This window comes from Cebidichthys violaceus, unplaced genomic scaffold (genome assembly GCF_023349555.1).
Source record: "Cebidichthys violaceus isolate CVI_PGR_0920_01 unplaced genomic scaffold, fCebVio1.0.p SCAF_15, whole genome shotgun sequence".
NCBI lineage: Eukaryota > Metazoa > Chordata > Actinopteri > Perciformes > Stichaeidae > Cebidichthys > Cebidichthys violaceus.
Genome location: NW_027176318.1, coordinates 12,757,370 through 12,782,218, shown reverse-complemented (window position 1 = coordinate 12,782,218; position 24,849 = coordinate 12,757,370).

Below are 24,849 nucleotides of genomic sequence, written 5' to 3'. Positions count from 1 at the left end.
TTTCTGCAGGCTTTTTTTTTTTTTTTTCCCCACACATGAAAATGAATCCGAGACATCCAAGACAGAACACCAAGTGCAAGTTTTCCAACTATGGAAAAATAGCGTCTCCATTTCCATCCTGTGTTACTTTCTTCCCAATTCCATGTAAAAAACAATGAAAAGCAGTCATGGGTGTGTGTGAAAAAAACCCTCATTTCCGATCAGACTAGCCTTGAAAGCCTTTAGCTGCTTCATGTGGTAGACCAAATACAAACACTGTGTATGAATCATTTTTGAAGCGGTCATGTTTTTGCAAGGCAGAGGCAAACTTGCCCCCGTTAAGTGTGGAGTGTGTGCTTGTGTTCAGCCGGATAGACTCACCGAGTCCCGTAACCTTGATCACAAATGAGGCCAAACGCCGCCCGAGTTTATTTTCTCACTTGTTTCTCATTTGTCGAAAAGCGTATCCTCCTTTTAACTCTGTGACCGCGGATGCCCTGCAGTTGCTTCTTCAGCCGCACAGTGAAAGGCTTCACATCTTCTGCCGTACCACCCCCTCTGTAAAACATCAGTGCAAACCAGCACCGGTCCCTGGGCTTTGAAGTTTGTTTCAAAAAAGGGTACATCAAAAAGGCTGCCGGAGTACGGATACATGGATGACACACCTCATTTAGTCACGCAGCATTTCAGAAACTTGGCCCATCAATTTAATTGCCGCGCTGGATTTATAGGAATGTAAAGATCACTGTACTATTAACGTCATCCGAGGTTCACTTGTGACAAACCTGTAAAACCTGCACACTCTATACACTGAATGGTTGTCAAATAGACGTCAGAAAAGCTAATTTGACAGTCCGAGAGCGTACTACTACATTGAACGCTCTCATTTTCATTAAACGCTCCCACTCATGATAAGCGACGCGTCGCGCCATCTGCAGCAACCTGTCACTCACCTGTCAGCTAGATCAACACTCACCTCTCACACACACACACACACACACACACACACACACACACACACACACACACACACACACACACGAAAGGTAATTAACTCCTCAGCTTCAGAATCCACTGACAAGACAATCAGTTTAAACATACATGAACAGGCACTCCACAGCAGATCACGTTCTTAGATAAGCAAACGTTTAATGAGCCGCGGGGGAGTCGGACGCTGTGTTTGTTTACCGGGGAAAGAAATGATGTCACCGGTGTTTACACAAGTACACATGGCTGCGTTCAAGGCACCCGTGTTCATAAACGCCAGCCGGCAAAATACAAACTAGATGAAGACGACCGAGTAGGAGACAAATAACGACGTCATCGGCTTTTCATGAGTATACCCGTCAAGAGTTTGTCCAGAGGCGGGACGGAATTTGCAGGAAAAACCCCTGCTTTAATATCAATAGTGTTATTTAACACCCAACTCGTAATCCATTCATATACACTTGATCTCATCTGATGAGGCTGTGGGGTGGAACACAAAAAAGGCTGGGATTCACTGGATTAGAGGACTTGACCGCGTTGCACGTACAGTTATCCCGCAGAGACTGAAGTTAATACTTGCGTGGCAAAGATAAGATTATATCAGTAGTTATGTTGATCCGTGGAATCAAATTGTTTTTCTCTATTTCAGTCCGATCTGTGACATTGTTCAAGGGATGAAAAATAGTTACAGTCATCAAGTGGCAGATGTGAACACCATGAAGGAACCTCTGAAATGGGATACAGATGGAAAAGGGACCGTATGGTTCTTTTTCATGTCAATGCCTGGTTTATTCTACTAGTTCTTCAAACCCATTAGATACTAATCGTCCTCTACTAGCTGGCAGCTAGCAAGCACAGTGATTCATTTAAAAAATAAATAAAAAAAACATATGCATTTCACTCAAGCTCTATCCAACATTCCCCACGTCTTCTGAAAGCTTCCTTCAAGGTGGACTTAAAATTGTAAAGAGCGGAGATAAAGAAGATGAAAAACCTCTATGTTGACGTTGTGCGGGAAGTTGAAATGACCTGAATAAAACAAAAGAAAATGCATGCCCCTGCACTGTCCTTTGATCCGATTTAAATAAAGGCTACCCTCAACAAAAACGGCCTGTAATCATTTTGTCTTTGAATCTGAACTGGGAATACCCACGGGACTCTGGTGGAGGTCTGACAGAGCTGCAGCCAAAAGTCATTTCTCATTTTCTTGTTCTCTGTAAGCTTTTGCCCCGCCCCCCCCATCCCCGAACACAGGACAATGAGAATCAAGAGAACTGAATGCTAAATTTAATCATCATTTAACGCAGAAAGACGTTGAAATGGCTGCCAGCTTTTGAAACGCTTAATCTGCCTTCTTTATAAACACTTTTTACTAATGAAAATTTTAAAAAAATAAATAAATAAAAATGAGCACAGTCATTCATCAACACTTCCCTCTCACAGAAAACACCATGGCAGCCCGCCACGCCTCTGCTGAATCAGTACATCTCTGGCCACAAACGGGGGCAGCAGAAAGAAACATCACGGCCTCCTCTCTCCAGAGGCCAACGCAAGCCCTGCTACCCCCCCCCCCCCCCCCCCCCCCCCCCGCCGCCCTCAGATTCGTGGCTCACCTTGACATTTCCAGCTAATAACACAGGCTGAGGGCTTTGGATTTCACATGGCTTTGTACGTGTGCGTGCCATTCCTGTGATTGAACTAATAACGGATTCTTGGATGTAATTGTGCAGGTCGGCTCAGGATTGCTGCCCAAGAACTCTCAGCAGAATGACTTTGTGTCTCCGGTGTCTTCCGCAAACATTCCCCCCCCTTGGATAGTCTGCAGGATGTTTAAATTCAGTAATTCCGATTCTGTATACATGTGGTTTTAATTGCCCGTGATGGAGTCCGCCACTCCTAATTACATTTTAACGCGCGGAACGACGCGTGCATGTACTTCACCGTTGCTGTGCGTAAGTCATTGATAGAGGCCTCCCTGTTTACAGATCACTCTGACGCCGTGACAGAATGGAGTTTCGGCTGACGGAAACCGCTGCGTCTTCACATTAAAACAGTTTAACTGGTGGTTGTTATCGAGATGCATCCACAGGAAACACCGTATGCGTTACAAAATGTTAGCGCTCCCTGCTATTGATCATTAAAATATGTTTACGAAACAAGACCATTTTCATTTTCTGCGCTTTTTGGGAAGCAGATCATTTGCAATTCTTGTGAGGAAGGAGTCGTAGTGTTAGATGAAGAGCTGCAGCTGACAGACACCTTCAAAAACATGATCAGGGTAAACAGCTCATCTTACTACGCATGCTGTTTTGCTGATTAAATCGTAAATGATGTTTGACATTTTGTCTCGTACTTATTTGCTCTTCCTGCCAACATTGATATCAGAACATCAATTCCCCTCTAACATCTGTACAGTAAATGTGTAGCTACAGCCAGCTAGCTTAGCATAGCTTAGCTTAGCTTAGCTGGCTCCGTCCCAAGGTAGAAATATCCACCTATAGTGGCACCTCTAAAAAGGTACTCCGACACACAAAACGAGTTCATTACTGAGCTGAAGTAGATGCTGGTTGGCGAATGATGTAATCTTTGGACAGAGCCAGACTAGTTGTTTCACTCTTTTGCCTTAATGCTAAGCTAAGCTACCTAAAAACCCAGCCCAGTGTTGCCAACTCGTTTCCAATGAAAGTAGCTAGCAGCACTAGCTGCAAAAGTTGCTAAAACTAGCTAGAAAGTCGCAAAGTCGGCAACACTTACAGCCTGTCCCTTCAGGCCTCCCCCAAAATTAGCATTATGAACGTAAGCAACGAACATGGCTATTGTTAGTACTCAACTTCAACAAATATAAGGACATTACCAACCTTAGCTTTACGGTCTACTTTTGTTCTAATAGAAATGAAGTTGGAATCATTAATTCTGCATTTCAAGTCATTAACAAGCAGGTTTGTAAAAATGAACCTGGTGATATCTGTCATTATTGAACAATGCACTCGCCCTATATCCCCGAGCATTAAGTGCTGTTTTACTTCCTCTATACATTTGTACTGTAAAACACAGCAGCTATTTCAGGGAGTGCGGGGAAGTGTTTTCTCATTTGCACTCTCTCCTGGGCTTATTTTCCACGGAGCGCATGACGCCTGTAAATGTGTCATCTGAACAGCAGGAGATAACTGCTGTGCTTTCTTGGTTTTCAAGCCTCTGAAGCCTACCTTTGATTTTCCTCTGCTCTCAGCTTTGCATTGATACCATCTGGCAGCAATAGAGAGTCGGTGAGCTGTGGGGAGAGAGGAGGGGCGGAGAATCATTGAGTACCTCCGCTGTCTGATTAATCATGTTAATCAGCGATGAGGGGATAGAAGTCCATTAACCTGCTCTAGAAACGCCACGTTTCTGGAGGGGGGGGGCACAGACCGCAGACCACAACCCACAGATGGGGGGGGGGGTGAGCCTAAAAAAAAACGGAGGCAAAGTCAGGAGCGGAACACCTGTGCTGATGATGGGATGAAGAGAGCAGAGAAAATATGGATTCATCCCTCCTCCTTTGCGGCACACACTCGGCCCTCCCACCATCCCAAGACTGTTGAGAAACCCGCCTCTGAGGGGTCATCTTTGTCTACAAAACAGGGAAACGAGCATAATTCCACGCTTGGCTGACATGTGGACTAACATCACCGAAATAGCAGCCGGGGTGGCCGGTGTTTCTATTTAAATCGTAATGAGCTGTGAGATTACAGAGGCAGCACGCAATTGTGGTTTCTAGTACTTCTCTTGTCAGACGCTTGATTTCTCTTCTATAGCCTGAGGCGTCGAGCACAATAGCGCCAATATTTCCAATATACAGGCATCGTAATTACTTCCTGTATGTATCTGCAAATGGAAATATTGAATTTTGTCATTTTTTGCTTTTGTTTCTTTGTTGGGTAGTCTTTTGTTGTCTTTATATTACATCCCTCAGGGGTTGCAGTTGAGGTTAATGTAAATTTGACTAAATTAATAATCATTTGATGATGCTCTCATTCAGGCATAATGAAGAATACTGTGAGAAAGTGTTTTTCTATAACAATAAGTCGTATGCCTCGCTGTGTGGGAGTGACTGGGATCATTCTCTTATCATCAGGCTTGACATAAACATTGCATTCCTAACTTTGTAAAACAAAATTTAACTCGTGAATACATTTACTGAATTGTTATTGATGAATAAAATAATAAGGCGTGCACCAGCAATTTGATAAAATATTAAAAATCATGTGAAAACCTTTTCAAAGGCAGAAACAAATTGGCCAAACGTACACAGGAATTAAAATTCCTGTACATAAACATAGAATCAATTGTCACTGTTTTTCCAATAAAGCTTGTTTGAGTCAATATTTTCCCCAATACCTGATAATGTTGGTTTTCTTTTTGTGAAAACTTGGAGTGAAGGAAAATGTCACAGCTATCAAACTGCTGTTGTTATTGATCATCTTGAATACATGAAAATGCTTTGTGTGACCATTACCGTTCATCAAAGCTACAGCAGCAACTTTGCTCGACACACAAAGCAGCGCTGCTGAGTGTGCCGTGCAGAGGGGAGACTGACATGGATCTCTTTCATGGGGGATATTTGCTGGAGATTCAATAATAAAATACTGGCAGAAGGTAGCTAATCCAACTTTAAAACTCTTGAGCCACTAAATGTGGATTTAACAAACAACAACAAAACAAATATAGTCTCTTAAAGCATAAACCCAGCTTCCTACACAAAGCCAGTGGTATCCTTGAAATATTAGAGCTCAATTTTTGTGAACAATTTGTCTCACAGCCAGAAACCCACCGTAAAGCCTTAAAGCAATAAAACTCATCCAGTGGAAATAACCTGGAGATTTCCTCCCGTTCTTGGTATCAAGGTTCATCTAGCCACTCTGCCCTTAGCTCCGTTTCCACCTTTGGGAGAAGTGATTTTTTTTTTTGTTGTGTTCACAGATCTAAATTGGGGAGCGGAAGGTTACACACTGTAAACGCTCCAGCCTCCTCTTGACCAATAGTCTGTGGGGACACAAACTCTAATATTGAAGGCAGCCTCTCCCTCTGCCTGTCTCTTTGCTCCGGTAGTGTCTGTGTGTGTGGCTGCAGCAACACGCACAGGCCCAAAACCTCCACAGGTGACGGATGTCTCCGGAGGGATGAGCCATTTTGAAAAATAAACCACAGCGGCTCAGTTACTGAGCGTGGAACGGCCTTTACCCAACTGTGGCTACGGTCGCCTCTTTTGCATTTATGAATAAGTTTGGTTCATTTCCCTGATTTTGGATATTTGAACTGTGTATTTAGACTAAAGGCAAAGGGGTGTGAACACATACAACGTCCACACCTGACCTACCTGATCAGCTGGTGATCGGAAGATATATCTGGAGGTCAAAGAAGTGGCTGTAAAACAGTCGATAAACATTTAATTTCCTATTAGTTTAAATAAATGAAATAAAAGTCCCGTTGATAAAGAATAGCTGCTACAAAGCGATGCTAATTCTGTGATAAACACATTTTTGTATACTCTTTTTCAGAATAAAAGTCCCCTGTTATTATGTTGTTTAAAAGGTCTTATTTTGAAACAGCAACATGAGGAATTGTTGGGTTTTTATCAGCTGAAAACACTAGAAAACCAAAGAGATAGTATCTATAATGGTCCAAAACAATAAAAAAAAAAAACTGAAGAAATTCTTAATCAATCATACGATTGTCTCGACTAAACTCATTTTCTCCAAAAATAATCACACAAAAGCTCCCCTCTATATCTTGTGTTTACCACACACTGTAGTGTTCATACGTTTCTTGGAAACAAGTCGAAGAGCATGAAGAAAGCATAAAAAACAACTAATCGACGAAAGACCAAAACCACCAATTAGTCAAATGTAGACTAAGAGGACAGCCTTAGATACTGATTTCAGATAATGTGAAATGTAAGTAGCCTGTAGTAGCCGAGGTATTTTGAATCTGTATCAAGTTTTCTGGGGGGTTTTTTAGGCTACAGACTAAATGTACGCAGTAAACTCATTTAGGTAATAACCACAATAACTTGTGTTGTAATTTGACCAAACTACATTGTCTGGGGTTACAGAGACACTTAGGGTTAATGGCCGAGTTATTGTTTATTCATCCCTGTGGGGAAATGTGTCCTCTTGCATTTCACCCGTCCTAACTATTTAAGAGCAATGTGCAGCCAGAGAGCAGCACCGAGGGAGCAGCTCTACCTCTGAGGAAAGCGCTGTGGTCAAGGACAACGCAGGCACTATTTTTAATACTTTAAGCGCTATGCAGTTTCTTTTGATTCGGAAAGAAAACAGAAAACAGAGACATGCAAAAAAAAAAAAGTGCAGGGCTACGATTTGAAAGCGGGGTCTTTTAGATCTGATTTAGATATACATTTTCCATTTTCTTCAGTTCACTCAAGTACAGCGGCACCTTATTTATTTTAATGCCCAGATATGAGTGCGCCTGAGTTTGTGTTTGTATTGAGTTTGCTTTGGTTGGTATTTGTATCTCGCTATTTGGTTTTGCATTCAGAGTTTTCCCCACAGCTGTACAAGTGAGATGCTATCAACCCGCTCTGTGAGCAAACTTTCCACTTCTGTTCTTTTGATCAGAAACAAAACATCTCACAACACAAACAGTCTTTATATTGGTGCAGATGAATAGAGGCTTTCCAGTGACTCATTTGTACATACCACTATGAATAGAATACCCTGCCTGTGAACTACACCGCAGCACTGATCTGTGCACGCAATGCAACAAAGGCTTTACAGTGCAAAAATATATATTAATTAGAGAGCGTAAAGATCCTTCTCCTGGTCAATGCTGCTGTGTAGACTAATCACTTTAACCAGCTATTCAGAAATGCCAAGGCTCTATTAAACAGAGTTGTTATCTTTCCTCTGCAGATCTGAGGAGTCCCGGATTACTGGATCTGCTCTGTCCAAACAGTGACCTCCCTGGAGGCTGTGCAGGATACCTTCATCTGAAATGAAACTTCAATTTTAGGCAACTTTTTTTTTTTTTTTTACCCTTTTCCAGGACTTTCAATGGATTAAAGACATTTAAATAAAAATAAAAAAATAAACATTTTGAACAGTTCATATCATATTGTCCCTCGTATTAACTCGCTAATCGTGGTCCACAAAGCACAAAGCAACCATAACGTACCACACAGAGGGAGCACTTAAAGGCAGCCCAACAGCACTAACATAACAAAAACCTGTCACAAACCCAACACGGTCAATATATCAACGCTCTGGTTCGACCCCGATATGATGCAGGCCAGGGATTCTGGGCTCGGACGAAAAGGGGGCTGGACATTGGATCCGTTATTTATCACCATAACCGTAAAACATGGAGGCAGGCCAGGGAGAAATGGGAGGAGGGAGGGTGGGAGCAGTCATGTTAGGAAGAAGCCCATATCTCCATTGGAGTGATTGATGGGGATGAGGAATCGGTCCTGTCATGGTGCAATTACACCAGTCGGACAGGATGTGTTTGAAGGACATAGAGTGCAGACTGGGAGGATGAAGTGATTCATGCTGAAGGAAAGTACAGCAAAACAAATGATGTTCCGGTCTTGACCTTGTTACGCTGACACGATATCATCTCTCTTGTTAATTTTAAATGATTCCCTGCCCGGGAGCAATTTTTTTTTTTTTTTTTTTTTTTTTTTTTTTTAATACTGCAGTTTTGTTCATTAAATCTCATCAAAATAGTCATGACCTCATGTCTCACTGCTGGAAGGTTAAAGTCTATCAGCTTAGCCCTTTTTGCTCCTATTTGCTTTTCCTTGGCAGGCCATCAGCTGCTGTGTGTGTGTGTGTGTGTGTGTGTGTGTGTGTGTGTGTGTGTGTGTGTGTGTGTGTGTGTGTGTGTGTGTGTGTGTGTGTGTGTGTGTGTGTGTGTAGCTCGAATTTAAAGGAGGGGCAGATTAAATATCTATTTTCAAGCTTTGGTTGAATGTATGAGGATGATTGTGCATGCATGCTAACACACGTGCATTGGTTTCAATATTCATTCATGGCAGTGACTAGAGATATTTCCACGACGTTTCAGCAGAAGTTTAAACGTAGACTAGTCGACATTGAGCACAATTAAATTACATTTTTATATATATGATTAAACATTGTCCGAATGAATATTGCATATATAAGAGTCATTAGAAATAGTTAATCACATTTTTCAATATCCAACGCTTATCTAAATGCCGCTGAAATCAATTAGTCCTCATCATCCCCTCGAGTGGGAATCAGCCTCACTAACCCGGAGTGTTGTGTAGCTAATGTTTGATGAAACACCACCGTGAAGTGGTCTAAGAAGAACCATGGTTTGACGTATACCATTAGTATCTTAGCGTGCAGGTTTGATTCACTGAGCCTGGTGGTCTCACCCCACGTCCTTGATTCCAGCAGATTCATAGCACACCACTGTAGGTCGTTAGCTTTAGTCTGTAGCGCACATGCTAGTCGGCTATAATAATAAAATAACTGCGAAGACGACTTCTAGCAAGTAAACGTGAAAACCGCAGGACTTAAAATAAACATCATCTGAGCAAATGTTTTATGTGGAGAGAAATATGCTCAACATGTCTGTCAAACCTCCAGGACACACACAATGCATAAACGTTCTGTTGTTTACAATAAAAACTCCACAGTGCACCTTTAATATCACCGACACGTCACTTTAAGTCAAAAAACGTTACGCTAACGGCTCCATGCTAACACGCTCCCAATGACAATGCTAACATGCTGATATTTAGAAAGTATGTTTAACAGGTTAACCATCTTAGTTTAGCGCGTTAGCATGCTAGCATTTTCTAAGGACAAAAATCCAACAAAAGGAAAAAGGCTTCATCCACATCTCTCCTCAATCGCCTCTGGTCTTGGAAAGCTTTTAATCCGAGCCGATGCTAATGTTTATGCTAGTTTGAGTGCAGAGGTGGAGAACGGCCTCCATGAAATCTAATGTAAAAGCTTTGAAAATGCGATTAGGTTGTGTCGAGTCAGACTTTTTTAAAATGAGTTGGCAAAGAGTTGCATTAAATATAATCACATGCTTCCATTACTTAGCCAGAAGTTTCTAACTTTCCCAAGACTGCATAGTCTCACTGTTGATCTCATCAGCAGTGGCCAAAAGGTACAGCTGACCCTGCTGCCGGGAAGAGCCCACTCAGCAGTTCTGTATGGATAACAGAGTTGCAAGTGACCTCGAGAGTGATTTGGGGAATTGGTGGTGGATTTATGATATCCTGCCCAGCCTTCAAGTCCGCTCAATAACCGCCGTATCTTTCTCGTCTCGTCTTTGTTGCCCTCATCTTCTCTTTTCTTCCATGTGGCGCACATCTATTAATTCCTTCTCCTCCAGCATTTCTTCTTCTCTGCGGGAATTATTTGTCTAAATAAGCAGCTCTGGTGTGACTCAGTTGGACTCAATCTAGTCACACTTATCTATGTCAACGGAAACATGTCAAATGATAAATAAATGAATATTGATCTTAATAAAGCTCCACACCCCTGCTTCAATTAGCTTTGAAGGCGTTGTGAATTTTTCACAGCATATTAACATCTGTCACTGGTGTCACATCAGTGACATTGTAGAGGATTATCTAAATTGGCCGACGGGGAGGCATTAATTTGATCAAGCACTGAGTTTATGATATAAGAGATGTATTGCCTTCTTTAGAGACAAAATCACCAACATCATCAGACACAGAGAGATGCTATGCGCTGCCTGATAGCTGTAATCAAATTTAGAAAATCTGGATAAGAGATGCTTATTGCCTTATCTTGAGTGGCACAACCTTCAGTGACCTCGTCTCTGGAAAAGGTCTTTAAATGTGCATTAGTTGGAATATTAAGGCAGATAATGATGTTTCAGATAGCAGCAGGGCCCACAATCTTAAGGACAAATGTAACACTGAAATCAACCGCTCCTGCAATTGTGAAAATATCAGTTTTGCACGGTCGGCAAAAGGGTATTTCGATAGAGCAAGATACAAGCAAACTGATTCTATTGGGCATGGATGGCCCATGGTTGTGCTGTATGGTTGTACACACTAACGGTAGGAAGGATTGCTGGTATTTAAAGCCCATTTTCTTACCCATGTGAGTAATGGTACAATAGGCCTAATTTTAACATTGATTTTAGCACCAATATTTTTTTTTTAAGTTGCATTTTATTCAATTTTAATGTAGTTTTGGTCGACAGTACTAAATCAAGTTGAGCTCCAGAAGCACAAAGATAGCCTCCTGAAAGTAATTCATGTTAGCTCACCTCTTTTTATAGAAATATATTGGCTGGGTTGCCAGTGTGTTGCCAGTTGTATTGTTGCTTCTTGTCCAATTTTCAGTGGGACCGAAGATAAATTTAGTCCATGGATGTATTTTTCCTTTCCCGGAACCAAGAATGTCAGCTAACCTTAATGTCAAACACATAATGCTGCTGAAATTCAAGCTGCTGATTATTAGCGGAAAAAAAAAGGTTATGCAGCTAAGATCAACTTGTGAAGAAGAGTCTGAAGAATCTTCATGGGAGGATACAATTTTAGTAATTGGGAGGATAAAATGCATGATTCTACTATGTATACAGGTTGTTGTATGAATATTTAATAATAAATAATAATAGTTATTTTGTCAATTCTTTTGTTTGTTTCGTTTTTCACACGTATTTTTTATAGACAAAATGAACCTTGTTCTCATATCTCAACCATAAGGTAGATATTGTATAGTACGCAGGATTCATGAACCTCCCTCAACATTAGACGTCTCAGTGCAGCAGGAACGGTGATCTGCATGAGTAAGAATGCTTTTGACAGCTCCTGGAATAAGACACAGAATACCGTGTTGTTGAACATCTGTACATATCACGCAGTGTATTAACGCAAATGAAGACGTACACCGAGTCATCGTGGGTAAATGAGGATTAATTGGTCAAATTCAAAAGTTAGAATGGATTTTATTATGTTTTTAAACATGCAGAGCTAAAACTGTCATTTTGGAAACAATGTCTTTTTTCATATGTTATCACCTTATAAATCCAAGCGAGAACTTCCTTGAATTGTGATCTCAGCCGAGCATGGACCGGGCCAACGCGTCGCGTGTATTCATTCTTTTATGACAGCAGTCTGCCGTTGAAGGCCAGTTATTTCTCCGCCGCGTGGCTCAATAGGTTTTCGGGCATTAATATGCGACGCTCTTTTAACTTTCATTATTAACCTCTGGGCTGGAGCCCACAACAAAAGAAAAGAAACCCCATCATCCATGTTGAGCCTCAGTGAGAAAATTGAACAGCGAGCTTAGGAAATGAAAAGAGCAGTTTGATAAGAGAAATCACTGAGAATGATTTTTTTTTTTTTTTTTCTCATATCCCTTATTGTGATCCATCGCTGTGAAAGGCCGCGGGAGTCTGTCACGAGCGATTCTGTTTTCATAGAGTGGTCTAATCCAGGCTCTCCATGCTGTCAGGTCCACTGCCTCTCATTGTGTCCCTCGCCTCGTGTTATTATCTACAGCATTACGAGTGAGCAGGACCACATCACCTCACAGTTACGAGTAGAATACATTTTTTTTGCCGTGATCTGTGCTGTTCAGGAGCGTGACTATGAGCTACTGTGAATGAGTTCGCCCCCCCCCCCCCCCCCCAAAAAAAAAAAAAAAAGGCCGCAGAGGGACTGAAATGACACGTATAACCTTTCCTGTGTCTCCTCCAGCAGCCACTGATGATGTATTTCCCTCCGGGTCCCCAGAATGAAAAGGGCCTCGGCTAACTTAGAAACCGTCGGTGTGTACACTTTGAGTTATGCGCCTTCACCCCGACAGTCTGCTGAACGCTGTTGAAGGAATAGACGCCACATTTGTTCTGGGATGTTATGACTATAGTATTGATTGTGATTCAAATAGCTGTAATAGCTAGCATGCTATCAGTCTCCCCTCTCAGTTAATGTTGAACTGACATTTGGATTCTCGCTTTTTGTGTAAGATGCTGCAGCTGTCAACAGAGGATATATTTGGACATATTAGTGGAAACAGCATCTAGCAGTTGAGTTGTGAGGAGACACAATTCTACGACATGTGTAGTTAGTTTGTATATAATTAGTATTTTAAGCTGTCTGTTTCTTTACAACACTTAACTTTTAAAGGACACTTGTGCTGTTTTATTCCGCCAAGGAAGTGGAAACAAGCAAGCTGGACTTACTCAGACCTACCTAGACACATTTTTTGTGTAACATTTCGGCGACAAAATGGCGTCGAATACAAATCGCTGCTTTTTGCACACAATCAGACAATCAGACACAAAAGCGAGGCATGCACCGATATGAAAATTCTTGATTACAAAAGCATATTGTTCAGAAAAATATCGGCAGATGCCAATACTGATAGTGATGTTTGTCCATTTGTCTTTTCTTTTATCTGCTTTATAACAAACTCATCATAGTGCCCGCCCACATAGAGATCACACGCGTCACATTAAAGTACCGGCATCGTCAGTTGGAACCAAAAATAAAACTGTCCCTGCAGAAAATGAAATTTTCAAAATCATACATAAACTAACGTTTCTTGTTTTTGGTGATTACAATTTTGACAGAATAAGTACAAACAAGGATTTGTATGCTGATTTCTTAGCAAACATACATTTTAATTTCAGCTCAAATGGATATGAAGCCGCGTGTAATGACGCTCCTGACAGGTGTGAAACTCGACAAGTGAAAGTTGCTTAATCTTATGAACGTAAACGAGAAAAACAAAACCATCGGCGTCAATCATTATTTGGAGAAATCCAAAACACTATCATTTTCACGTCTTACCGCTCTCACAAACACACACACACACACACACGCAGGAGTTCGGAGAGACGGTCTAGTCGCCATAACAACCTCGTTATGCAGCCCGAGCTCACAATGGGCTCGGCATCGATGGCAGCCAAAACATCACTCTGCAATCAGCTCGATCGCAGCGCAAGCCCCCTTATCAGGCCTGCATGCACCGACGGGGCCTGAAGCGCAATCAGATCCAGCTTACGAACGAAGGAACCCAGACGCCGACTGTCACTTTTAATTTGATCGGGCAAACAGTGAATAAATGGGGGCTCGCTGGGAGTTGAGACTATTTTGGAAGAGAGGAGCCTGAGAAAAAAAAAACCCCTCATGCAAAGTGTAACATGAATTATGCCTCCGCCCCTTAAAGGCAGTCATTAGAGCACTTAATCATAAAATATTGCTCCGTGGGTACCGAGTATAAGTCTTGCTGCATTAGAGCAAAATTTGCTCCCTTGCGCGCTTCATCGCCGAGCTTGCATTTTTCACAGTATCAGACCTACTTAAAAGGACTTAAAGACAACGTCCCCATTTCTTACCCTCATCAGGTCATTTGTCATCCCTGAATAATTCCTAGAATCTCTCCTCTGCACGCGTTTGAATTATTGAAATTTAAAGTGTGAATTTTTGGCGCATATTGCATAATGGAGTTGGGCTTGTCGGTGTCTGAAAAATCGTCACATCTCATTCCATCTTCAACGTTGTGCCACGCCAAGCTCTATTGTGTGTAGTACAGAGGGAAGCATGCTGGTACGATGCAGCACCCTTTCAAGGAAGTCAAAAGGGATCTCAAATGGCCTTTTCATCAAAAAGGGACCAGAACGCTCTGTTGTCCCTTTAAACTTCACAAGCACCAGAGCTCGGATTTTGTCAAGAGCTGCAGCACCTTTAGATTTCAAAGTGATGTTACGTAACCTACTTTTCTCCCGACGGTGGAAAACATCATCTCTTCTCCCTCGATATGTATAATATCTCTGAGACGCAATAAGCTTCAGTGAAGAGAAGCGATGCTCTGGCAATGCATTTCATCATAGTTTTCGGAAAACTTTTGAAACATCACGTGTTCCTACCAATTAACGGCCATCACAGGAGTTGCACTTTACACCTAGTTGTCAGGATGTGATGTGTGTACGCCTGTGAACGCATTTTGTGAAATCCTTTAAACTGTCAGACGCGTCTGCAATAGGAATTCTGTTCAAATCTCCACACGATCCACAAAAATGCATAACGATTCAATAAATAAACAATAAATGTGCCGTATAGATCATATTTCCCACTACAATTTCTGTTTTGGAGGCACTTTTTTTTCCCACAACAAGGTGTATTTCCACACCTCTGTTCATTTACATGCACACATACAGACACCTCCATCTATCTCGATAATTGTTGAGACTTCCTGCTTCCTGTTATGGTTGCCGCTGTGCCTCTATGGTTGAATTCAGATTCCGTGATTGTTAATTAAAGCGCATTCTCTCTTGTGAGAGGAGCCCCATGTTTAGCTGCACATTCATCACGCGGCGCCGTGGTCGATTGATCATATCAAAGCAACTTCCTGTGCGCTCCTCTCCACAAACTTCCTGATTGCTAATACAGTTTGGAGAGCCGTGCAAACGCTGGAGCACAGATGAGTCTTTGTCTTTGTCGCCTTGCAGCTGCTTCTTTTGCTCTGAGGAAGATTTTTTCTGGCACACATATTCCTGTTCACATTTCAGCCTTAGAAAATATTGCCGTACGATTGAAATGTCTATTACGGAAATTATTTAGCCGCTCCAGGCCGCATTTTAGAATAACAATACACTTGTCTTATCGGTGTAAATCATACAGTGGGGAGTTTTTCCTTTTCATCCAAATGAAATTCACAAGTCGAATATGAAACATTCCTCCACAAATTGTCGGTAGTCAAAGCCTCCCATCGAGAGACCACTGTCTCTTTATCTTTGCTTTTTGTAGCCTTTGATCGCAGCTCAGTCAGTCAGGTAAACACCATTTTGTTGTCAGTTCATTATCGTCGTGAAACACGACTGTAACATGCTTAAGATCTAAAAATAAAATGCTCCATACCCATTCCTATAGCTGCATGTGGGCGGGAACATTGTGAGTGGCATCTCCAATTAGCTCTTGGTGCCGTGTTTGTCTCATTTGCATGAAGGTATCTTACGGGTCGCCTTTTGTATAATGACAGTTTCAACAATTTTTTTTGTCATTATTCCAATAATCGTTCCATAAAATGGAACCATGAGTCTACGACATCAAATCAAAAATCAAGTCTCTATCATGTTATGCCACATCGAAAAACTAGAACTCGCGAAATCTTGTATTTATACATAAAATAAAAGACTTTGCGAGCCTATATATATATATATATATATATATATATATATATATATATATATATATATATATATATATATACATATATATACACTTGTAAAGAACATAATGTCATGGCTCTCTTGAGTTTCCAGTTATTTCTACAACTCTGATTTTTCTCTGATAGAGTGATTGGAACAGATACTTCTTTGTCACAAAAAACATTCATGAAGTTTGGTTCTTTCATGACTTTATTATGGGTTAACAGAAAAAGTGATCAAATCTGCTGGGTCAAAAATATACATACAGCAGTGCTAATATTTGGTTACATGTCCCTTGGCCATTTTCACTTCAATTAGGCGCTTTTGGTAGCCATCCACAAGCTTCTGGCAAGCTTCTCGTTGAATCTTTGACCACTCCTCTTGACAGAATTGGTGCAGTTCAGTTAAATTTGACGGCTTTCTGACATGGACTTGTTTCTTCAGCATTGTCCACATGTTCTCAATGGGATTTAAGTCAGGACTTTGGGAAGGCCATTCTAAAACCCTAATTCTAGCCTGATTTAGCCATTCCATTACCACTTTTGATGTGTGTTTGGGGTCATTGTCCTGTTGGAACACCCAACTGCGCCCAAGACCCAACCTTCGGGCTGATGATTTTAGGTTATCTTGAAGAATTTGAAGGTAATCCTCCTTCTTCATTATCCCATTTACTCTCTGTAAAGCACCAGTTCCATTGGCAGCAAAACAGCCCCACAGCATAATACTACCACCACCGTGCTTGACGGTAGGCATGGTGTTCTTGGGGTTAAAGACCTCACCTTTTCTCCTCCAAACATATTGCAAACTTCAGTCGAGCCTTAAGGTGCCGCTTTTGGAGCAAGGGCTTCCTTCTTGCACGGCAGCCTCTCAGTCCATGGAGATGCAAAACACGCTTGACTGTGGACACTGACACCTGTGTTCCAGCAGCTTCTAATTCTTGGCAGATCTGCTTTTTGGTGGTTCTCGGTTGACTCTTCACCCTCCTGACCAATTTTCTCTCAGCAGCAGGTGATAGCTTGCGTTTTCTTCCTGATCGTGGCAGTGACAAAACAGTGCCATGCAATTTATACTTACAAACAATTGTTTGCACTGTTGCTCTTGTGACCTGCAGCTGCTTTGAAATGGCTCCAAGTGACTTTCCTGACTTGTTCAAGTCAATGATTCGCTTTTTCAGATCCATGCTGAACTCCTTTGACTTTCCCATTGTAGCGTTTGTGGGTGTTTGTATCCAATGAGCCCTATTTAAATGGCCTCAGAGAAGTCACCAGTTGTAGTCACTCATAATCACTCACAAGAAGTTAAGAGGCCATGCTATGAAGCTCATTTCATTGACACAACTTTCTAAGTCACCAAAATTGCTAATTCATGTTGCTGTATGTATATTTTTGACCCAGCAGATTTTGTCACTTTTTCTGTTAACCCATAATAAAGTCATGAAAGAACCAAACTTCATGAATGTTTTTTGTGACAAAGAAGTATCTGTTCCAATCACTCTATCAGAGAAAAATCAGAGTTGTAGAAATAACTGGAAACTCAAGAGAGCCATGACATTATGTTCTTTACAAGTGTATGTAAACTTTTGACCACAACTGTATATATATATATATATATATATATATATATATATATATATATATATATATATATATATATATATATATATATATATATATATATATATATATATCAAGGCGACGCTATTTCGGTTGAAAACGAGGTGAATGAATCAGCGGGCTACAGCTTGGCGGGACTCCAAAATGTTGGGATTAATTGCCGCAGTGTGGGTGATTCAGCACCTGCAGACGACTCATCTACAGTTTTAGCACGCACCTGTCTTATGCAAGGATTTGCTAACGGGCACAAAATACCGTGTTAACCTGGTTTCATATGAGCCACATTCATGAGAAACTTCCTGACTCGGTTTCTGCCGTTTCTGCTCGAATCAACCACTTCCTGAGTAGGACTGTGAAGTAGTGGTGCAGCAGAGCAAAGAGCAGGCGATAACATCCTGTCAGCTTACGTCTCACTGTACTGACTGCACTCACACAAAGCAGCGCAAACGTCCTAATTCGGCCTGTTTTTCTTTATTAGTGGATCATAGTGAAAATCTGAAATCTAGGCCACATGTTGAGTGAAGTTTGATCATTTTATGAATAAAAGCAGGCATCCTCCAGCCACGCTCTAATACAGCATGAGGCCCCCTCGACAACCCCATCATGACACATTCTGACGGACTTATTAAAGATAGAAATGACAAAAAAACAGACACACACTTGCGTATCAGAAAAAAAAAAATCAAGTATCTCATTTCCTTCTGCTGATTGGCCGCCTCTAAAAGTCATACTGGGCAAAATATCTTCCAATGCCCAAATGCAACAACTCCCTGGCAGGGCAAGAGCAGGCAGGGCAAACAAAACCTCCACAGTAAGTAACAACAAACCACTTCCGCGCCCCTCCTTCCGCAGAGCGCGCTGGGCGACACCAAAAACACCCCACGGGTAAGAAAATAACCCGAGAGCCGTGGATGAAAATGCCACTTATGCAGCGCAAGAGCCCCGCACAATGTCATAAAAATAGAGCCCTGGGTAAGATGTTTTCAGGATAAAAACAAGTCAGAGCTGGGTATGGTGGGTTGGAGAAAGAAAAAAAAAATAGTGGGAGCACGTGTTCGCCTCATGCCTAATTTGGAAAAAAAATGTTTTATAGATATATTTATAGCGTGACAATGCATGTGTACTATTACAGTACATTTTGGATTTGATAAATGCACTTCTGTGGAACAGGTAGAAACAGAGAGCGGTTTCCTGCTCCCTTAACTTCCAATTCAGCCTCGTCTGTTTTCACTATTTCCACCCTGTGTAATCCCCGCGCTGGGTCACTCACCGCAGGCCACTCAATCACTCCTTCACTCGCCGTGATCTCCGTGACGAATAGATGTGAATTCCTGCCCGGCTCCTTCTTAAACAAATGAACGTGTTCTCTGCAGTGTACCACCACACCGGACTTGGTTTTTTTATTTTTTTTTTTTTTTTTTGCTGAACCGAGTAAACCGCCTCACGGTTTGTCACTTCTGGGGACTACTGTACATTTCACTCCTCTGGCGTTAGGGAAGACAGATTGATACATCAGATGCCCATTCTCTGCTCGCTGCACTACCAATAAGCTGCTTCTATCTGTGCGCAGTCTGCCTGGGGCACTTTGTTTTTAGGAGATGAACCACACCTAAGCGTTGTTCCTGTTAAATTTGTTATCTTGCTATTTTATTTCCCTAATGTTTATTTCCCTTAAAAAAAACAAAAAAACACCTGAGTTTCTTTGCATGACAAAAACACACTTGTGTTATTGATAGTCACATATCAACAAAAGAGGCTGCAGTGCTGTAAATAACACACCGGTTATTCCCTTAGAACCAAGTCACCGCATGCGCGTTAGCACAAAATCCTTCCAGCCAGCCTTCTACTACTTAATGACAGAATAGGAGCACACTGCACTCGTATTCGCTTTCTTGCTGAGAGTTAGACGAGAAGATCAACACCACTCTCGTCTGGTGCGTGTGGTAAATCTGACGCTATATGTAGACAGTTAGCTTAGCTTAGCACAATGACTGGAAACAGGTGGAAACAGCTAGCCTGGCTCTTTTCGCAAGGTAACAGAAACACGACGGTTCGTGGCAGTTTTAAAACTACTTCCTGCTTTGCTGAATTTTAACGTAAGTCATCTAAAGCTATTTCAATAAACGACCAGTGCTGTAGTTTCTCTGGTGACGACAATCTTTATCTTTTCTTTTTAAACCATATTAAGATGAGAGTTTCATTTGATTCAAGCCTAACTATGGCTTTATATACTAAGTGGAACAAAAAAATGACAGTTTATTTGAGAATAAACCATGAAGGTACAGTGAGAAGGACACCATTTCCTAATTAACTGTAAATGAAGTAAGAATATTAGTCAAAGGTGTTTACCAGCATTACGTATGTTCTATTCTATGTTTCCTCGCTGCACCTGCAATATCAAAGATTTCTCCTTCAAAGCTATGAGAAACTGCCATAGTGGAATTTATAAAACTAGAATGCATCATTGCCTTTTCACGTATCAAATAGACCTTGAAATTGTATTTCCAGTGGGAGATGTTATTGATAATATAGAGCCTTTGATTGCGTTGAGGTGGGGAAGGAGGAGACCGGCTTAATGTAGTAAAAACAATCTCCGTCATTGTGTCCTCTCAAGCTGTTCCTAAAAGGCCCATCTGTGTTGCAGCAGTACAAACAGTGGGCGAATTGCAGGGGGGAGTCGGGGGAGTGTGCCGTCCCACTTGTTAGCAGAATGGCCAAAATGCATCCGCCTTGTTAACCTGCCGTCCCTCTCCGTCCCCCAGAAGCAGGGAATGTCTCGTCTGCCTGATGCGTTGATCCTTTATCTGACCGGGGGTTGGGGCCGCGTTAGATTCTATAGCCCCGACCACGGCTCTGAAAGATCAGTATAGCCTAAGGGCGTGTGTCCATACAGCGCTGCCAGGGCTTTATGAAAGAGCGCTCCCGCTGCGCATGGTTCTGTTTCCAAGACAACAATATCTTCACAACATATCGCCACTCTAACCGCCATTGTATAAAAGACAAGCATCGCCCCTTTGCTTTTTTTATTATTATCTATTTGGGCTTCTGGGGATGGGACAATATAGGATGATATCACAGAGTGAAAAACACTCACAATAAGTTGAATGAGGGGAATTTATTTCATCCTGATAATCGTGAACATCCTCTAATGAGTGAGTCGAAAAAGCTGCTTAGCCAGCTATCGCTGTAGAGAAGTGAGAAATAAAGCCCGATGATAAACATCATGTAAGAAAGAATGGACTCACAACATACAATTGAATAAGTCATCCTATCTTTATGCAGGGGGGCCTTATGATTTATGATCACCTTGTTTGAGATCTTTTGTTTGTTTTTCATCCAAAAAGTTGTGTCCTATTTGTGATGCAATAAAACTTATTATACAGTTTTAAGTATATTCTAATGACTATCGGGATAATATCATGAATCGCAATTATTTTGGCGAGGATAATCGTGGCAATACAATTTTCATATTGTCCCACACCTACTAGCATCTATAGTGACATTGTTTTTTCATCATGAGCTTGAAAAGTTCAAAGATTTTCCACTAGAAGCTCTCAGAGCTAGTGCTAACCGATAAATCGACTTTTCATCACTATTGCATTATGAATATTCCCGATAAACAAATTGCAAAAGACTGCCTGAAACGCTATGAACACAACAAAAAAAGAAAATCATTGTATATAGGGATGGCCACGGGGCTAAAGACCGTAGTATTAATCATCACGCCGCAGCCTCTCCCCTGCTCTGTGTCGAAGCTGTGGAGGAGCTCCATACATACATACACACACATCCATACAAATGCAATGAAGTACAAACAGCAGATCAGAGAGGCTGCCGTAGAGACAGCGAAGTGAATCAGTCCGACTCCGCTGCGTATTGATAAATCCATGGCGCCGTCCTTGGCGCTGAAGTAGCACAACGGATTTGTGATTGGGACTTGTTAAAAACACACCCTGTTCAAAATCAACGAATCAACTAATGACCACAAAGGAGTCGCAAGTTTAGTCTCGAAGAGACGGGGACGTATCTGGGATATCTGTACAGAGGGGCAGTTCCCAAGACAAAAGCATTAATAGATACAGTTGGACAACTTCACCAATCTAATAAGGCGTTTGCTCCCGCTAGGGATTAAAATAAAACTACAGGTACATCAATGAATTAGGGTACAATGAATCAGTGACATCAAAGCTGTGGTTTCCATTGAAGGTCTAATCCAAACCCTGGTTGACGGAATTGAGGATTTTAGCGACACTAGCAGCATAGCTCAAAGGACGGCGGTGACGGATAGTCGGTCCAACACTTTCATATTTCTGGACTGAAATCTATCAACACCATTGAATGGATTCCTCTCCAATTATGATAGACTTTGGTGACCACCTTTTTTTTTTTCCTCTTGTGCTACCACTTAACATTTCTGGTCTTGACAGATGATGAAGAGATCCTCTCGATGTTGCAAGTTAAAGCATGAAGAGTTCAGCTTTTGTTAACTTTGACCTGCAAATTGACCAATAGCAAGCCATTTTGACAGTCCAAAAAAGGAGGAAGCTAACATAGCTTATTGCTGTGTTGCGCAATTCAGTTTTATTTAACCTCTTTTGTCGGAGATAAAAAACAAAAGAGCAATGCTTTGCAGACAGTTATGAGACAGAAGTTAATGTGAATACATCTTCTGAATAAACCGTGTGGACTTATTGTTCGGTTAGCAACCAAGCTAAGATAGCAAGCGAATAACTTCGCTAACTGAGAACGGTTTTGTTTTCCCTCTTCAATAATCTTTAATTGAATAAAATGTTGCGCAATGGTGAACAAAACGCCAGGAGGTCGTAAACAGAACAGTAGAGAAAAAAGAAAAAGAAGCTACGGGAGCTATTGTGACTACTGAGTGCTAGTGAGTTAGCATGCTAGCTAAAGCAGTTTACCAACTAGCCCTGCCAGGAGTCACTGCATTACCCAGCTAGCATTTTAATCAACCTGTTTTTACACATATTCCATCTTGAATCTGTATATAAGAATGCTCGTCTGTGGTCCCATAATGTCATATTGATTAACAGTAAATGGGATTGTGGTGTCACTGGTTTTTCTAAATATTGCTAACATGTCGGAGACTAGTCTATTTTTTTTTAATTCCTGGCAACACGCAGCCTCTGCATACAGCAGCCGTCGTGCCACCGCTCTACAGAAAGACAAATAGACACGGCAGCAAAAAGCACCATTGTGTGAATGCCTTGATGTACCAGTGATTGCAGAGGAGTTACAGGCACTCTTGCAATTGTTTTGGAGAAGAGACAGTCTGTAGTTGAAGGGAAAACATGCTAATCTCCCAATTGTTGCCAGACGTATCCGTGTTTGCCAATTATCTTATTAAGTCAAAATCAAATCATCCAAGTAATGTGATATGAGCGGAACCGTGCCAACAACTAGCGATGACAAACGATCAAAATAAAATGAAGCTAAGCACCGGAGGCATACATTTTACTGTATTACAGGGTAACTAAAGTGCATCTGTGAAATATTATCGTCACGCTAATCATTACTCCCTGTATTAAGCGCCATGTCCACTCCAGTTTTAATAGAAACCTCTTGGCATCTAAAGCACCGGAGCAGGTGATAAATTGAGACGTCAAAGAGCCTAGCATTAGGTGAGTGTTTTGTTGATGCCTGGCAGCTTCAAGTAAAATAGCCACCGTTTAATAAATGACTTGATCTTTTTTTTTTTTTTTTTACTGGCAGTAATCTGTCTGGCTCTTGGCGTCTACCTCTCCATCCGATAATGAGGTGCCTCCAATCTCGCCCAAGGGCTTTTTTTTTTTTGTAGCCGCTCTGCCAAATTTGCACTTCTGAACAACTTTTAATTATACTCTCTGGTATGAAAGAATTGGCAGGGCGTGTGACAGTTAACAACAACAGCCATGCGCTTTGGCCCACATTTCTGCATTTATGTCCTTCATCTATATTCATTTTATGCAAGTTAAGGTATACAATTGTTTAAAGATGCATGTTTTACATTGTTAAACAGGTGGATGCCGCTAAATCTAGCTCTCAATTCCAAAGTATTGGCTGGTTATTAACTAAACATCAGTGGAGTCAATGATGAATAGCACATCAATAGAAAAAGAATGACTGATGATAGTCATTAAAGTTTCATGACAAGGCTTTGTCATTAGGAGATTTCTCCTATTGATTTTAGAGAGGTCGCTGAATATTAATTATGCCAAAGAAAACCTGATGATTAAATCATACGGCCAAGCATAATAAAATTTGAATTATAAGTATGTCAGGGAGATTAAATGCAGCGCAGCAACTGGTGCAGAACACCCGGTGTCAAGACTCAGAATATATAGATATTAATGATATGGATAACCTTTCTTGTTGAAGATATTGTGTGGTGAAATAGCTTTCATATGCCCTCAATTATGTTCCCCCTCAGCCCACACAACCTATAGCCGCCACGAACAACTCAAATGCCTTTCGGTCACACGTGTTTTGCTGTTGAGAGTGCACTCGCTGCCCATATGGTGCGTTATAGACGTTTGAGCGTGAACACCGCCTTCATAAACCCGCGGATCATAAAACTTAAGATTCCCCTTAAAACGTGGCTGTGATTTAATTAAGACGAAAAAACCGCAGTCCGCCTCGGTACAAAAAGGACATTGCTGCTGACTCCAGCGATTCCAGACAGTTTTACCGCACTAGCACAACATCGTTGTTTGTTGTTCAAGTCTGCAATTGTTTTTAACATTCGGGGGGGGGGGGGGGGGGGGGGGGTGGTAGGCTGAGTGGGTGTTGTTGATGCCGATGGTAAAACTGCGTCCTCTGAAATAACTTAGCAGCCTGGGTGCCATTATGCTCCGAATAATGAAAACAAAAAAAGGCAATATAGCGATTTGGATTTGATCGTTAATCAATGATGGAGTGTTTACAGGAGCAACTATATGCAGCACAACAAAGGGGCAGAGTGATTATGCGCTTTCAAAAATAATTGTTTTGTAAGTACAATGTTTTTTCTTTTTTTTATTCCTACAATGATATAATTAATTGTAAGACATCATTTTACGTCCACCGTGGGCGATTGAGACAGCTCGTAAAAACCTGATGTTTT